The following is a 12,822-nucleotide window of genomic DNA, read 5'->3' on the forward strand; positions in this document are numbered from 1 at the left end:
GCTGGGTTGCTCGGGACGCGCCACGCGGGTCGGGCAGAGACGTGTCCGTGCGGGACTCGTCGGGCAACGGTCTTGGTCGTCGTGGACGGCGGTGGACGGCGCTTGGGCCAAGCGAGGGTGTCGGCGAGGTTCCTGGTGGTCGGGATGATCCAGAGGAGGATCAGGATGAGGGGGGAGGCAGCAGAGCGGTGGCAGCAGCTTGGTGCCGACGCGTGCAAAACGCATGCTCTGGCCGTGCCAGAGCACGTGCACAGAGTGTTCGACGAAATGCCTCGGTGGTCTAGGAGACTCTGATGCTAGTGCCACTCTCCAGAGAGTTGATTTGGGGTATACTAGAGTTAGTTGACATGGTGGTTTGGTCAAATGAGCAGATGCCCAATGCAAGTTTATGAACTTGCAGGTTTCTATCATGCACATGAAGTGTTCGACAGAATGCTAGGGCAAGCTAGAGGACTTTGATGGATTTGAGACTTGGCAGGGTGGGGTCTCTTTAGATGATGGAGATGGTGCTGAAGTTAGTTTTGCAAGATGAGAAACTTGCTAGTGGAAGTTTTACCAGAATTCAGTTCTGGACATAAACTTCAGAGGAGTGTTTGGTGGACTTAAAAGATGCAAATAGAGCCGATCTCCTGGAGTTAAGGTTTTGGTTGGAAGTACTACAAGATGGCAAGGTTACAGAAGTAATTGAGCTAGGAACAGTAGGGTTGAAGTTATAACTCAAGAATGGGACAAAATTTGAAAAGTGGATGTTTCACTCAAATTTTCCAAAAGACATAGTTGGGTTTTTGCATAAAAGTGGTTTATAGGCATCACCTGACATCTCATAATTTTTTTGGGATTTTAAAACAATTATTTAAAATAGTTGTAGTGCAACAGAAGCACTTCAAGTGTTGAAAATGCTTTTAAAAGAATAACGTGTGGCAAATTTTATTATGGAAATATTTCCCACTGTTATTTATGATATAAATGAAATGATTTACAAAACAACCAAGGACCACAACATTTTACAAAAAAATAATCTTCTATGGAGGGAAGAATTTTGGAAAATAGAAAACAGAACATGCTCTGAAATTAATAATTGGCCTAGTATAATTCAAAATTTTATTTTTGGCCAAATAAACTTTGATTAAATTTTTGGGGTGTTACACTGCCATTTTGGCCTGCTAAGACCAGTGGGTTATTTGGCACAATCAGGGCCCAATCTCACTTTCGGTCTATTAAAGGCCCATGTTTTTTATGGGCTCGAGATATTTACACTGTAAACGGCCTATTTTTACTGAGGGCCCAAATTATGTTTAGGACTGTTTAAGGCCCACTATGGGCACAGGCCTACCAGAAAAATATGAAAGCTTATGCTGATTTAGGCCCAGATATTTTTAGTGGGCTACATGCAAATTTCAGCCCATAATCGTTTTTAGCCCAATTTGAATGGGCCCGATGAATGTTGGCATGTTGGGCTCCTACGAAGCTTTCGACCTAATACATTACTAAGATAAACCTACACTATACAAAAATAGCGTCGTAATTACTACAAAATAAATTCTAGCCATACAACAAAAGGCCTGTTGGCATAAAGTTTACAGTCCTTCCAGATAAAAGCACCATCAGATGTATAGAAGCACAGATCATTTGACCTGAGTGCTAATGTTTCAGGCTGTAGAATCTGATGGAGCAGCACGATCTCCACCTTTTTTCCGCCATTACTCTTGAACAATGAAGTGAATGTCTGATAGTCTGGTTTCAAAACCATTCATATCTTGACGACATTTCTCAACCACTATTCTTGTTTTCGAAACAACGTCCATTAGGGATTGCTCTTGTGTCTGGAGCATAGATATATCACTCTGTCTAGTAGGAAGATTTTGTTCAGTAGGCGATTTGGATGAGGTTACCTTGACAACCAACCCAGAATTACGCAGGAAGGTGCTTTTTGCACTGTTAGTGGAGAGATACTGACGCACTACAGCAAGAGGTGACATTGTGCCTGTGGTAGCCTCGTCACCTTCAGGTGGTTGTGGTTGTTCAATCATTTGTTCCATAGCTTCCTGAAAGTTTGAACTTGTAGATTAGTGTACCAGATAAGTTACAAATGAGACAAAAACAAACAAAGTAGGTTAAACGTTTATACATAACTTATTTTGGTGAACTACTGTAATACATTAGCATGTATTGTAGTGCCAACTACATAATAAAATCACTTTCGGAACATATGTCCATGTAGCATGCCTACTGTATTGTCTATTTCCTCACATTCGTTCACATCTAAGGATAAAGAGACATGGTTTAAAGTAGGATGAACATAGTATGACGTCATTCATATCATGGGCAAACAGATATAAAACAAATAGGCTATTTTATCATTGTGTGCGCACGTGAACATAACAACGAGATTACAGATCAAAACCAAAAGAATATCCTTCATCTCTTTTAAACCGTGTAAGGTGAAATGATACGTTAAGACAACTGTGTATAAAAGTGAACAGAGTAACTCACATTGGCTGCAAACCAAGTAGTTAAATGAACACATCACAGTACCAATTAGTTCAAGGCAGGAGGAGTAAGGACTTACAACAGCGGCTTGAACTGGTGTGCTCATGCCCTTCATCTTGCTGGTGTGGCAATCCTTGAAGATTTGCACTACATTCGGTTCAGGTTCTTTTTGGTCCGCATGGGCTTCCTCTGTATTTGGAACAAGTCAATATAGATACGATAATATGGCACAAAAGAAGAAGGAAGTAGCAGCTATTTACAAGAGCCTCACAGTGTGCAATACAGCTACGAGATCCTGTTGTCTGTTGGAATTTTTACTTTAGAACGGTTGGTTTTGTTCTTCAAATAGTTAGCCTAGAAGAAGATACACTTGTAAGGCACATAAATAAATACAAGTTCAATATGTGGTCTGATCAAATACATATAGCCTACCTGATACTTTGGATCAGACCAGTGTTTAACGAGGGCTGTCCAGTCTTCATCTATAATATATTCCACTTGAGATGTTTGGGCGATTTCATTGTTAGCCTTGCCTTCAAAGTGAGATTTTCTAAGGTGGTACCGATACTGTCGCAGAGCAGACTGAAAAACATGAGTGCATTCTTGTTTAGTTGCATAATCTTTCAGATCCAACTTGAACCTCATCTGTTAAAAAAAGAATGTGAGTCTTATTAGGAGGAAGCTAGAAAGTATGGGACAGAGCAAGACAATATTACTAATTGCGATGAATAACATTACTTACGGATAAATGGTCAAGGAAGGTGTTAAACTGGGTATTGTCTTTCTCATTCCTCTACTGGATCTACGTTGGGAGGATACGTGCATGACACCTAACGGCAACGGATGCCTCTGATACTAACTTGGCTGACTTTGTAGCATCACGTGGCCTTTTTAAACCTGCCTCAAAATGGATCTCCATTCTTCCTCCTTTATATTTTGTTAATCTGTCAAGCATTATCCCTGATGTCTATTTCCGCTTGTGCCATGGTGCTAGTTCAACAACGAATATGGAAAGTGTTAGTGTACATCAAACTGTGAGAGTGCATATAAAGGAGCATGCAACTGCAACTTGACTCGTTCAGGTACCATCTTGGTGTTGATGCTCATGAGGTTCATCTGATCTTGCCAACTCCTGTTGTGTCAGCAGTGCTTCGGAAGTATTGTTAGGTGTGAAGGCAGCTTGGGAACTGGCCAGTTCCGGAGCAAACGAACGAGTAACTGGTTGAGATGCTGGTACAGTTGAAGCGGATGTTGCAGCTGGTGGAGCAGGTGATACTGTGTTTGTAGATTTAGCCGGTGGACTTGGACCTTCTACTGCACTATAAGTACCAGTAGAATCTCGACGACAGATCCTTTTCCGTTTCACCCGACGAGTAACAACACTCCCTACTATATTATTTTCCTTGCTCTTTTTTGACTTTGCCATGTCAAGTTGTACCCACAACACAAAAGAATAAAATCACTCTTCAGAACTCATTGATGCATGATACAGACAAGCAATACTTTGATGTAAGACAACCGTATGAGGATGGAATATGTAAGAAAAACAGGACGACATGACATATTCACAGCTACGATGTGCAAACTAAGCAGAAGGATTTTCAAGAAAATAGAAGTAATGCAAGCTAGGACACCATATGGAAGATGCAATCAATATTACTCTGCCAAGTTAAAAGTGTCTTGTCATAAGTGGCAATTCGAAAAATTAGAAGCAGTACAACATAGAAATCAATGCAAGATGCAACCACTATCAAACTGTCATGTTAAAAGCGTCCAATCATGAGTGACTGATGCGGGATACACAACAACAGTACTTTGATGTAAGAACATGGTATGATAGATAGATGCATTGTATTCTAGACACAGAAAGCCATGTCATATGCACATGTATAACGTATAAACTCAGCAGGTGCAATTTAATCAAAATAGAAGAAATACAGGCTAGACAACATATGCAACATGAAACCAATTATCACACTGTCAACTTAGAGCAAGCACCTGCGATGGTGGAGTACGGGAGATGAACTCATCATGTAGACTTGGGACTTCAACTTCATTAGCAGTAGCAGTGGCAAATCTAGAGAGTCTTTGTTTGCGTCAGTGCGGAGGACCACCAACATCCCCTAACTTACTCCTTTCCTTCCTATTTTCTGATATTGCCTTATGAAGTCAAAACCACAAGAAGATGAATAAAATTAACTCTGCATAACTGGTTGATGCATGATATAGACGAACACTACTTTTATGTAAGGCAAGCGCAGGATAGGAGGATGGAATATATACAAAAAAAGACAGCGTTTCATATTCACACATATGATAGGAGGATGGAATATGTATGAGAAAATAGTAAGTGGAAGGCATTTCAACAAAATTAGAAGAAATGAAAGCTAGGCACCATATGAACATGCAACCAATATCACTCTATCAGGTAAAAAGTGTCTCGTCGTAAGTGCGATTTCAAGAAATTAGAAGCAGTACAAGCTAGAAGACAATGCAAGATGCAACCTACATCACAGTCCCAAGTTAAATGTGTCTTATGGGTAAGTGATCGTTGCAGGTATAAGTTGTAAGCTATGCAGATGCAATTCAACATAATCAGAAGCAATACAAACTAGACATCATACGGAAAATGCAACCACATATAACAGTTCCAAGTAAGAGCAAGCACCTGTGATGGTGGAGTAGGTGAGATGTGCTCATCATATACACGTATGTTCTAGAAACAGGAACACGTGTCATATTCACAAGCATTATGTGTAAAGTAAGCAGATGCAATTCAAGTTAGAAGCAATACAAGCTAGACATCATACGAAACATGCAACCACATATAATAGTGCCAAGTTAGAGCAAGCACCTGTGATGGTGGAGTAGGGGAGATGTGCTCATCATCTACATAGCTATGTTGACTATCCAACCTTGTGTTGTCTTGCGAATCTTGTTGGGAGGATGGCGGAGTAGAATCTGTAGAGACCCCCTGTTTGAGTTGCTCCGAAGGACCACCATCATCCACTGCCGGACTATTTTCCTTCAGCTGTAATGATTTGCATTGGGAAGTCAAACCGATAAGAAAAAGGAATAAAATTCGCTCTTCAGAACTCATTCATGCATGATACTGACGAACACTACTCGGATGAAAGGCAAACACATGATGCGAGGATGGAATATGTATGAAAAATAGGATGGTGTGACATATTCACACCTATGATGTGGTAACTAAACAGAAGGCATTTCAACAAATTAGAAGCACTGCAAGCTAGACACCATATGAAAGATGCAACCAATATCACTCTGCCAAGTTCAAACTGTATGGCGTTTCAACAAATTAGAAGCAGTACATGCTAGAAATCATATGCAAGACACAACCAATATCACAGTGGCGACTTAAAGGTGCCTTATCATAAGTGACTGATGTGGGATATGCAAGAATAGTAGTCTGATGTAGAAACAGGAACACATGTCATATTCACAGGCATTATGTGTAAAGTAAGCAGATGCAATTCAACAAAGCTAGAAGCAATACAAGCTAGACATCATACGCAACATGCAACCACATATAATAGTGCCAAGTTAGAGCAAGCACCTGTGATGGTGGAGTAGGGGAGATGTGCTCATCATCTACACAACTACGTTGACTGCCTAGCCTTGTGTTGTCTTGCGAATCTTGTTGGGAGGATGGCGGAGTAGAATCTGTAGAGAACCTCCATTTCAGTTGCTCGGAAGGACCACCATCATCCAATGCCTTGCCAATTTCCTTCAACTTTATTGATTTTGCATTGTGAGGTCATACCGACAAGAAAAAGGAATATAATTCACTCTTCAGAACTCATTCATGCATGATACTGACGAACACTACTCTGATGAAAGGCAAAGTCATGATACGAGGATGGAATATGTACGAAAAAATGGATGGCTTGACATATTCACACCTATGATGTGGTAACTAAGTAGAAGGCACTTCAACAAATTAGAAACACTGCAAGACACCATATGGAAGGTGCAATCAATATCACTTTGCCAAGTTAAAACTGTCTCGTCATAGGTGGCGTTCATCAAACTAGAAGCAATACATGCTAGAAATCATATTCAAGATGCAAACCAATATCACACTGCCAACTTAAAGGTGTCCCATCATAAGTGACTGATGCAGGATACACAAGAAGAGTAGTTTCATGTAAGAACATGGTGTGATAGACAGATATAGTATGTACCAAAAACAGGAAAGCGTGTCATATTCACATGTATCATGTGTAAGCTAAGCAGATGCAATTTACACTAATTAGGAGCAATACGAGCTAGACACCATATGCAACATGCAACTAGATATCACACTGCCAAGTTAGAGCAAGCACCTTGGATGGTGGAGTAGGGGAGCGGAGACTTGGACCTTGTAATGCACTATCAGTACAAGGAGAATCGGTACAGATGCTCCGTTTACGTTGCTGCAGAGGACCACCATCATCGCCTTCCTTACTCTTTTCCTTCCTCTTTCTTGATTTTGCCATGTCAAGTCAAACCCACAAGAAAAAGGAATAAAATTTGCTCTTCAGAACTCATTGATGCATGATACTGACGAACACTACTTTCATGTAAGGCAGCCGCATGATAGGAGAATGGAATATGTATGAAAAACAGGACGGCGTGACATATTGACATGTATGATGTATAAAGTGTAAACTAAGCACAAGGTGCTTGAACTTGTTAGAATCGATGCAAGCTAGAAACCATATGAAAGATGAAACCAATATCACTCTGCCAAATTAAAAGGGTGCCCTAACAAATGTATTTGACCAAATTAGAAGTAATACATGGCCACAAGCTAGAAATAATATGCAATATGCAACGAATAAAGGTGACTCATCGTAAGTGATTGATGCAGGATACAGAAGAGAGGTAGTTTCATGTAAGAACAAGGTTAACACATAGATGTAGTGTGTACCAAAAATAGGAAGGCATGTCATATTCACAGGTATAGTGTGTAAACTAAGCAGATGCAATTTACCCTAATTAGAAGCATTACAAGCTAGACACCCTATGCAACATGCAACCACATATCACACTGCGAAGTTAGAGCAAGCACCTGTGATGGTGGTGTAGGGGAAGTGCGGTCTTCAGGTATAGAGCTACATTCAATATCTTCATTTAGGCTTGCTGTTTCTTGAGAATCATGTGGAGAGGATGAGATTGCATTCTTTATAAGAGTATTGCGTCTCATATTAACCCACGCGTGTGACTGTCTCATCATAAGCGATATATGCAGGATACACAAGAACAGTAGTTTGATGTAAGAACATGGTGTGATAGGCAGATGTAGTATGTACCAAAAACAAGAAGGTGTGTCATATTCACATGTATAATGTGTAAGCTAAGGAGATGCAATTTAACAAATTAAGAGCATTGATGAGGGATACACAAGAAAAGTAGTTTGATGTAAGAACATGGTTAATAGAAAGACATAGTATGTACCAAAAACAGGAAGGCATGTCATATTCACAGATATAATGCATTAACTAAGCAGATGCAATTTACCCTAATTAGAAGCATTACAAGGTAGACACCATATGCAACATGCAACCACATATCACACTGCCAAGTAAGAGCAAGCACCTGCAATGGTGGTGTGGGGGAATTGCGGTGATCAACTAGAGCTACATTGACTCTCTTCATTTAGCCTTGCTGTTTCTTGAGAATCATGTGGGGAGCATGACACTGCACTCTTTAAACGAGTAGGGCGTCTCACTTTAACCCACTCGGGTGTCTGTCTCATCATAAGTGATTGACGAGGGATACAAAAGAGCATTAGTTTGATCTACGAACATGGTTAATAGACATATGTAGTATGTATCAAAAACAGGAAGGCATGTCATTATCAAAGGTATAATGTGTAAAGTAAGCAGATGCAATTTAACCAAATTGGAAGCAATACAAGCTAGACACCATATGCAACATGCAACCACATTTGACAACACGAAGTTAAAGCAAGCACCTGGGATGGTTGTGTGTGGCAATTGAGATCATCAACTGCAGAGCTACGCTTACTGTCTCCAACTGCTGACACTGCACCCATTAGAGCGCTGAAACGCTTAGTGCTTATCTTCAAATTACACTGGAGCGACTTCTGTCTTTTCTTTTCTGCATTCATCAACACTGTGTCAGAGTCTGAAATACCCATGCATAAAAAAGCAATAGTGTGAGTATGGGTGAAGTGTGTGCACAATTAGTACAGTGTAAAGGTAGCAGATAGCAGGTCGGTGAGAAATAAATGACAGGAGACATATGATAGCTTTACAACATGCATGGCACACTAAATTACTACAGGATTCTATGAAAATAACAGTCGACTGAAAGCAAATAGGCCAGTCCATTTTTTCTGCACCGTCCGATGTACAAAGAACGGGCAGATCGCCTTCATCTACCTCTAGCCAGTCAGTGTTGACGATCTTCCTCAAAACGCCAGCGACCACCGGCCCAGTATTCCTCCCCTGCCTGTGCCCTCCCCTCGACCTCACCACACCGCCGTGCTTGGCACCGCCCCCCAGCCATCCATTCAAGCCCCGCCGACCTCCAGATCGGGCGCAAGCAGCTCCTGTGCCCCACACCCCTATGATAGACACCGCTGCGCCGCTTCCCCGGGGAACAGGCGAACTAGGTGTTCCGCGCGCCTAAGCGGGTGCTGCTTCTTTTAATTGCGGTTCAACTGACCCTGAATTGAAATCCAGGCGGGCTACTAAACTCTAGCAAAGGTGAAATAGTAAAAGGGAGGAAACCTTGTGCATTTAGTATCACGAAGAAGATGTAGTAAGAAGCGCTCAACTAGTTTCTTTCGTGGGATGAATACAGTGTGAGCAGAGACGTAAGATTTGCACGGATAAGGGAAGAGGAGTGCCTCTTTCTGCTGGCAGTGTTGTGTCCTCCTTCTGTTTTTCCAATGATCTTCTTGTTGTTCACCGCAAACCAAAAGTTGTGGAGGACGGTGCAGCCTTGGACAAACCCATGGCCAAGTTGTTGAGTGTGGTGCAGTGGCCGTCTGTCGGCGGCGGGGAAGCAGATCTGAGGTGGTGAATGACGGCGTAGCGGGAACAGCTCCGGTGCGGTGGACGGTTGCGACAGTGGAGCCGCAGTAGTGAGGCACATGACGACGTGGTCAGAGTTGTTCTGGTATGGCGCACATCAGCGTCAGCATCATGGAGGCAGCTCTACCTCGGCTTCAGCTGCTAAGTCCTTGAGGGTGTTGCAGTTGCGGTTGCGTTGGACGATGACGTCGGGGTACCGGCTCCGGCGTGATGGAGGAGGGTGGCAGTGGATTGGCCGCTATGGGGTGGAGGACGGAGGAGGCTGGGGTTTCGCGGCTGGTGGAGAGGGTGTTTTTGCGCCCACGGAGTATGAATGGGGAAACGGAGGGAGGCGGCGAACTAAGGGGGAACGATGTTTCGGTTTGAGACGCGCTTCTTTGAAATTTGGGGAAAGTTACAAACTTTGCTCTTATCTAAAATTTCGGACATATTGCGGGTTGGGGGTAGGATAGTCATGCCCCCAAATGTGGGCGGGATAGATTTCGGCCGAGCGCATGGGTGCTTAGGCGCCCATGGTGTATGAATGCTTCTCGGAGGCGGTTGAGACCGCATCTTGGTGAAGTTACAAACCTACCCCGGTTTAGACCTTTGGACATCGGGCCGATAGGCTACATGGGCCGGAGTCAGGACAGTAATTTCCTACCACCAAACATTAGTCTCGCGCGGTTTCGGGTGACCAGAGGCCTATTTGGCGCTTCGTTTAATATTTGGGAGCAGAAGCATTAATGTTTTCGGTTCTCTTGAATTGAACTTTCAGGATTTGTCAAACTTCACAAATCTTTACTCTTGAAAATCCTAAAGCTATGATTATTTTGGAATGGAGGGGGTACATTTGAATATACATTGTACACGAGTATATATTAAAAAATATGCAACTTACCTCAGTTCATGCATGGTTCTAGATATAATCTCCTTGGTTGCAAAAAAAGTTAGATATGCGTATGATTATATATAGCATGTTCAAACTCACAACAAAGATCGATGCCCCCTTTTACATCTGATTTACAAATGCCATTATCTCGGGTTCAAATATATGAATGCACTTCCTATGAATTCGAATCTTCGAAACCCCCTTTATGTTGAATTCGACATGTATTCTATTTCGTAGCTAGCAATTTGGAATGTATCCATGCAAGTGACAAATGTATAAAGTGCTTCACACTAACAACATGGAGTGCACTAATTAATGTTTATATATGAATTGCAAAAGCATCCATTGCCTGTATTTCAAACCGCTCTAACTCTATGGATCGTTAATATGAAATAAACACATGCACATGCTAGAATTCAATAGAGTATGGGTGTATGATAGACCAATTTTCGTCCATACGCAATATGCAAAATTCATGATCTCATCCAAAAATAATAATGCCATTTATATTTTAATTTAATGCGTAGAACCGCCTTTTACACGTAGATGCACAATGCCTCGCCCCGTTCTCACAAACGCGTTATATATCTCTCTATCTAACGCATAAGTGCACACACTTTATAGGCATCGGCATTTCTCTTTCACACATGCTCACAATCTCTCTCAGGGTGTCGGGGTGTCTCACGCACATGCTCTCTCTGTTTCTCTCTCTCTCTCTCTCTCTCTCTCTCTCTCTCTCTCTCTCTTTGACTACTATGTACCACTCTTTTCACTAATCTCAGTTGGAAAACACTATTTCTCTCACATGCATATATACACACGCACGATCTCTACTAGCCCTCTATACGCACATATATGTGCCTGCGTGTCTCCCGCACGCACATTATCTTTAGGCCTCTCTCGCACACATTGCCCCCCGACACACCTCTCTCTTAGTAGTTGGCAGACATGATTTCATCATATCATTCGGTAGGATATCCCTGGCTCTTAGGCTGGATGGTAATACGAGGCAAAGTTTAACCCTAGTTCGGATCGGATCCTTGCAGTTGAAGAAAGAGCCTACTCCTGGTACTGTATATTAGTGATAGGGGTGTGTACAAAGTACACGTGAATACCAGGCATTGTGCGTGTGTGTATACTATCGACGAACTAGCCCCCAAGCTTGTATAACATACTAGGGGCTTAAGGTTACAAAATCATATATAGTCAGCTTATCACCAGTGGGGATAGAGTGCTCCGCGACTCTGGTAGCTTCGTGTTGTACACCGAGTCCTCCACATGGGTCTTCGTATAACACGTCTCGGTCCAACCTATATGTGGCGCAGGATGGAACCGACCCATGAGTCTTCATTTTGACCCACCACAACTAGAAATGATGTGCCCACCACACCACACAGGCAATCGGCCACTAAGAAAATAAGCATATACAATAGTACAACGGTATCTAGCTCACAATACGTCTCCATATTTTGTTGATGACACTGACGGACTTTGCATTTGATGCATGCTCCATATTTTGTTGACGACACTTACGGTCATTGTATTTGAAGCGAAAGCACGATATGGTCACTGGACTTCAGAATAAGCTCATCATGGTAACCACATACATTTTATCGTGCTAACCAACATGTGGTTGGATGGTTAGGAGGACAGTGGTTTCTTGAGCCCACCAAGGTTAAAGTTCCAGTGCTCGCATTTATCTTGTGTTAATTTCAGTATTTTCTGGCGATGTACATTCAATGGGAGGAGACGTTCCACTCGACTATGAGGCACCTATGGTGACTTCGTAAAATCTCAAGATCATATATGCTGGCCCACTCTCTCGAAGGTGCTCATAGGGGTAGGGTTCGCGTGTGTGCGCTTATAGCGGTGAGTGCTTGCGCGTATATATGAGCCCTTGCGTCTGTACCGTGTTAAACAAATACATCTCATGATTATACGGTCACTGGCTCACCCGTACAACTCCGGATTTTGTTGATGACACAATCAATTGACCAGTCAAACGTTCCATGCGGCGCAACTAGTGTTGCACCTTCGGGGCGCGTAACCATGGGGCCCACCTGTCAGCCCGTATATGAAAGAAAGAAATGGTAGTTTGAGTCTGTACTGTGTTAATAATATAGGAGTACATTTTAGGGTGATCATACGGTCACTGGCTCACCATACGGCTCCGTAATTTGTTGATAACACGATTAATTGACCAGTCAAACGGTTCACATTCAGCAGCGCACATTACCATAGGGCCCACCCGTCAGCGTGTATATGAAGGATAGAAATGGTAATAAATTAGTGGTCGGTGGGTATTCGAAATCGTGAGACCTCTGGTTGGCAGTCGCTGGCGGTTGGGGGGCGTTGATTGGGCGGTGGGGTGGGGATCACCGGAGAAAAAGC

This window comes from Triticum dicoccoides, chromosome 2B (assembly GCF_002162155.2).
Source record: "Triticum dicoccoides isolate Atlit2015 ecotype Zavitan chromosome 2B, WEW_v2.0, whole genome shotgun sequence".
Taxonomy (NCBI): domain Eukaryota; kingdom Viridiplantae; phylum Streptophyta; class Magnoliopsida; order Poales; family Poaceae; genus Triticum; species Triticum dicoccoides.